Genomic DNA, 6,061 nt, shown 5'->3' with positions numbered 1-6,061 from the left:
TAAAAGGTCTGCTGGGCTCTTCACTAAGGACACACCGCACTGCCCACGCAGATGGCTCCAGTGCGTCCCACGCCTGATCCAGCGTTCACTCCCACAGTCTCCATGGGCTCAGGTGTATAGGAATCTCTCCAGCACGTCCCACCTTCTTGTTCCCTGTCCCTTTTTCTGCCCCTCAGAGAATCAGAGCTCTTCCAATCAGGATAACCTTCCTTTATTAATTCCACCAAGAATTAGCCTGTCTTCTCATTTCTCCTTCACTTCCAAGCAATTGGAACATGTGCTGTCTTTCCCCTCCTCACCCCCTGATTTCCCCTGGTCCTCTGCTGTGGTGCCTTGTTCCCAAGACCACTGGAAGCAGCACTAAAATCAGTACCCAGGGGGCTTCCCTGGCGGTAAAGAATCCACCTTCCACTGCAGGGGCCACTGGTTGATTCCCTGGTCCAAGAAGATCCCACATGCCATGGAGCAACTAAGTCCATCTGCCTCAACTACTGAGCCTGTGCTCTGCAACAAGAGAAGCGACCGCAATGAGAAGCCCACCCACCACAACTAGAGAGACAGCCCTCACTCTCCGCAACTAGAGAAAAGCCTGTGAAGCAATGAAGATCAGCCAAAAATAAGTAAATAAATACTTTATTATTTTTTTAATTGATGGCCTTGGACTTCCCAGGTGGTGCTAGTGGTATAAAGAACCCAACCACCAATGCAGGACATGTAAGAGACAAGGGTTCGATCCCTGGGTCAGGAAGATCCCCTGGAGGAGGACATGACAACCCACTCTGGTGTTCTTGCCTAGAGAATCCCATGGTCAGAGGAGCCTGGTGGGCTACTGTTCATAGGGTCCCAAAGAGGCAGACACGACTGAAGCGACTTGGTGCATATGCATGCATGCACTCAATGGTGTGAGAATTCGCCTTAGAGGGTAGAATCAACTACAAAGGTGCACATGAGGGCGCCTGGGGGTAATGGAAACATTCTACATCTCAATTCAGGTGATGATCACATGGGCGTGTACAGTTACCAAAAATCAAATTATATACTTAAGATCTGTGTGCTTGCTCATGGATTTTAATTTTATTTGAATTTTAAAAAATAAACAAAGGAGCAGTTTATTCAACCTATCAGGTACAAAGCATCTGTATTCATTTTCTACTTTTGCCACACTATGACAAATTTAGTGACTTAAAACAACACCCATTCTCTAGCTCACAAAATTCAGGTCCTTGAAGTTATAAGCCTGAGGTCCCCATCGCCCTAGTACAAACACTCTCAGCTCCTAGAGGACGGTCTCAGGTCCTAGGCATGAGGCTCCCTCTATCTCAGCAATGGAGAATATCCCTTAAATTCAATTCCTCTTTTTAAAAAGTTTGTATTTATCTGGCTGCACTGGGTCTTCATTGCTGTGGAGGCTTCTCTCTAGTTGCGCCAAGGGGGGCTACTCTCCAGTTGCAGTCCAGCTTCTCTTTTTGCAGAGCGCAGGCTCTAGAGCATTGGGGCCTCAGCAGTTGAGGTGCATAGGCTCAGTAGTTGCAGTTTCCTGGCTCTAGAGCACAGGTTCAACATTTGTGGCACACGGGTTTAGCTGCCCCACATGTGGGCATGTGGGATTTTCCCAGACCAAGGGTCAAACACGTGTCTCCTGGATTGGCAGGCAGATTCTTTAGCACTGAGTCACTAGGGAAGACCTTCTAATCCCTGTTATATTTCCGATTCTGAGACCAGCTAGGAAAAAGTTGTTTTTCAAAGTGCTCCTGTGATTACATTAAGCCCACTTAGATCACATCTCTTTTTGTTAAAGTCAACTGATGAGTAACCATATTTACTGTATGTCTGCAAAATCCCTTTTGCCATGTAACGTAACAATCACCCACACGATTACGCATCACATATTCACAGTCCAGGGATTAGGAGTAAGTCTTGAGGTTCCATCCTAGAATGTTGCCTACAACAGCATCATACGGAAGCTGTTCTTGTTCTCAGGGAGCTCCTTCAGGGTCTCTGTTCTATAGAAACAACAAAAAAAGCCAAATCTGTTGGGTCCAAAGTCAAGTTGATATTATAAGACACTGAAGACAAAAAACAGAGATAAGAAAGCAAGGGCCCCTTCTCTACTGCTGCTGCTAAGTCACTTCAGTCGTGTGCGACCCCATAGATGGCAGCCCACCAGGCTCCCCCGTCCCTGGCATTCTCCAGGCAAGAACACTGGAGTGGGTTGCCATTTCCTTCTCCAGTGCATGAAAGCGAAAAGTGAAAGTGAAGTCGCTCAGTCGTGTCCGACTCCCAGCGACCCCATGGACTGCAGCCTACAAGGCTCTTCCGCCCATGGGATTTTCCAGGCAAGAGTACTGGAGTGGGTTGCCATTGCCTTCTCCGAGCACCAAAGTTAACTCTTAGCTAAACTTATCAGAAACCAAAAGCCACCTCGACAAACCAACCAAAAGCGACAGTAAGGCTGCACTATATTCAACCATGAGATGTTACAGACTTCTGATGATTCATTCATTCATCATCATTTACTGAGGATTTACTATATGACAAGCACTAAGTCACTTGTGGATCACAATAAACTGTGGAAAATTCTGAAAGAGATGGGAATACCAAATCACCTGATCTGCCTCTTGAGAAATTTGTATGCAGGTCAGGAAGCAACAGTTAGAAGTGGACATGGAACAACAGACTGGCTCCAAATAGGAAAAGGAGTGCGTCAAGGCTGTATACTGTCACCCTGCTTATTTAACTTCTATGCAGAGTACATCATGAGAAACGCTGGGCTGGAAGAAGCACAAGCTGGAATCAAGATTGCTAGGAGAAATATCAATAACCTCAGATATGCAGATGACACCACCCTTATGGCAGAAAGTGAAGAGGAACTAAAAAGCCTCTTGATGAAAGTGAAAGTGGAGAGTGAAAAAGTTGGCTTAAAGCTCAACATTCAGAAAACGAAGATCATGGCATCCGGTCCCATCACTTCATGGGAAATAGATGGGGAAGCAGTGGAAACAGTGTCAGACTTTATTTTTTTGGGCTCCAAAATCACTGCAGGTGGTGACTGCAGCCATGAAATTAAAAGGCGCTTACTCCTTGGAAGGAAAGTTATGACCAACCTAGATAGCATATTCAAAAGCAGAGACATTACTTTGCCAAAAAAGGTTCGTCTAGTCAAGGCTATGGTTTTTCCTGTGGTCATGTATGGATGTGAGAGTTGGACTGTGAAGAAGGCTGAGCGACGAAGAATTGATGCTTTTAAACTGTGGTGTTGGAGAAGACTCTTGAGAGTCCCCTGGACTGCAAGGAGATCCAACCAGTCCATTCTGAAGGAGATCAGCCCTGGGATTTCTTTGGAAGGAATGATGCTAAAGCTGAAACTCCAGTACTTTGGCCACCCCATGCGAAGAGCTGACTCATTGGAAAAGACTCTGATGCTGGGAGGGATCAGGGGCAGGAGGAGAAGGGGATGACAGAGGGGATGACAGAAGGGGATCCAGAGATGGCTGGATGGCATCACTGACTCGATGGACGTGAGGCTGAGTGAACTCCGGGAGTTGGTGATGGACAGGGAGGCCTGGCGTGCTGCCATTCATGGGGTCGCAAAGAGTCAGACACGACTGAGTGACTGAACTGAACTGAACTGAAGTCACTTGCTGAGAACAACGTGATGATTACAAAATAAAGCCCTTATTTGGATTGTTACTACTAAAAAAGAAAAAGAAAAAGCAGGGGAGACACAAAAACAAATGTAGGAGTAACAAAAATGGGCAAGGAATGAAAGGGGGAAATGAGGTAATTGCAGAAATTTGAATACTGAAAACTTTACGGCACTGAGGAAGCATGACTTCCTACTGTGACAATGGTATTGTGATTGTATTTTTCAAAGAGCCCTTACATTTTAGTAATACAACTGAAATATTTACAGAAGCAATGATTTGATATCTAGGATCTGCTTCAAAACAATCCAGACTTGGAAGCTAGTGGGAAGTTGCTGTATAACACAGGGAGCTTAGTCTGGTGCTCTTTGATGACCAAGAGGGGTGGGTGGGATGGGGGCAAGCTGGGAGAGAGGCTCAATAGGGAGGGGATATATGTATACTTAGGTGGCTCAGTGGTAAAGAATCCGACTGTCAATTCAGGAGCCACAAGAGATGCAGGTTCAAGTTCAGTCCCTGGGTTGGGAAGATGCCCTGGAGGAGGAAATAGCAAACTGCTTCAGGATTCTTGCTGGGATAATCCCATGGACAGAGGAGCCTGGTAAGCTACAGTGGATGGGGTCCCAAAACGACCGAGTGGCTAAGAGCACATACACACGCACGCACAGCTGATTCACGCTGTCGTGTGGCAGAAGCCAACATAACCGTGTAAAGCAATTACCCTCCAATTAAAAAAAATTAAAAAAATAAAGCATTCCAGGTTGGAGAGGGGAGTATAGAAGCAACAAGATTGGCCACGAAATAACTACTGAAATTACGTGATGAGTACATGTAGATTCACTGTATTATTAGCTTTACTTTTGCATCTATTTGACATTTTTAAGACAAAAAAGCCCTTGCTCTCCAGAAGCTTATAACACAAGAGCAGATATTCCAACAAATATATTGCTAAGTAATTTAACAAAATATACAAAAAGTGCTAGTCCAGTTCTGAGGATACCCAGAACATGAACTCTTCAAACACAGTCTCATCACCGAGGAGACCCTGTAGACGGATTTGTACAATCAGCTCACATCTCACTGGGGTTTGGTGCTCAGAAACTTCTGGGGAGGAGAGGGAGTCACAATGGGCAGGGAGCCCAGCTTTAGGTTGTTATTTGCTGTGCAAACTGGTTTCTTTTTCCTCCATTAGCAGACATCTTCATTTTCACCCCCCAAAAACAGTGAGGAAGAGAAGAAGAGCCTGTGAAGAGCCAGAGCCTGAGATCTGAGAAGATACAAGACCACAACGGACACAGACTCTAAGGTGAAGTGTGACGCTCACAGGCAGGTCTCTCTGGAGTCTAAGCTGTCTGGACAAAGTGCCCTCTGCCCTGAGCAGTGATGTGGGGCTAGAGCACAGTCCTGGTCCCCAACAAGTAGGAAGTGCTGGTAGGACATTAACTAACCACCCAGGGGCAGAAGGAAAGGGAGCCTCAGAGGGCCTCTCTCTACGGTTCTCCCCGTTACGCCTGAAAGTTAGGCAATTCAAGGCTGTGACCCAGCCCTAGGATTTGATGGTTCTTTTCTGTTATAAAGGCGGGTGAGGAATCACAGAGCAGAAATGGGACATAGGAAAGGACAGACTAAAAAAAGCTGTTTAAGCATGCTTTGCTTAAAGGTCAAGGCTTTTTGAGCCAGGCCAACTTCCCTTCCCTGCTGGGCTCTCTATGACCATAAGCCTTGCCCTGTACTTTGAGCCCCACTGAACCCAGAACTCTTCTTGCTTAGGGACTAAAGCAACACATTAAAAAGAGAACTGGAAACAGGAAGACAAATGAGAAAAGCAGAGTGGCAAGACTCCTGAAATACTCAGTGTGGTTATAAGGAGGTGAAACTGGCCTTTCAGCAGCTCAACATAATAAGTGACTGAAATATTTGAGTAATGACAGAACTTCTGGAATAAATAGGTAGTCAGCTAGGAAAGCTACTTTTTTTTCCTGCTTTTGTTTTCTTTGTTTTTAATTGGAGGATAATTGCTTAACAATGTTGTGTTGGTTTCTGCCAACACCATGAATCGGTCACAAGTATACATAAATTCCCTCCCTTTTTGAGCCTCCCTCCCAGCGGCTCCACATCCTCCCACTTCTCTAGGTCATCACAGAGCTAAGTTCCCGATGCTCTACAGCAGCTTCCCACCAGCTATCTATTTTACACATGCTGGTGCATATATATCAATACTACTCTCTCAGTTCATCCCACCCTCCTTCCCCCACTGTGCCCACAAGTCCCTTCTCAACATCTGTGTCTCTATTCCTGCCCTGCAAACAGGTTTATCAGTACCTTTTTCTAGATTACATACATATGCCTTAATATATGATATTAGGACAAGTACTTTTAAGGTGCCCATACTTATTTGGATTTGACATACTTGTAAA

The sequence above is a fragment of the Bos mutus genome, chromosome 18 (assembly GCF_027580195.1).
Source record: "Bos mutus isolate GX-2022 chromosome 18, NWIPB_WYAK_1.1, whole genome shotgun sequence".
Classification (NCBI taxonomy): domain Eukaryota; kingdom Metazoa; phylum Chordata; class Mammalia; order Artiodactyla; family Bovidae; genus Bos; species Bos mutus.
Note: the sequence above shows the minus strand (reverse complement) of the source record.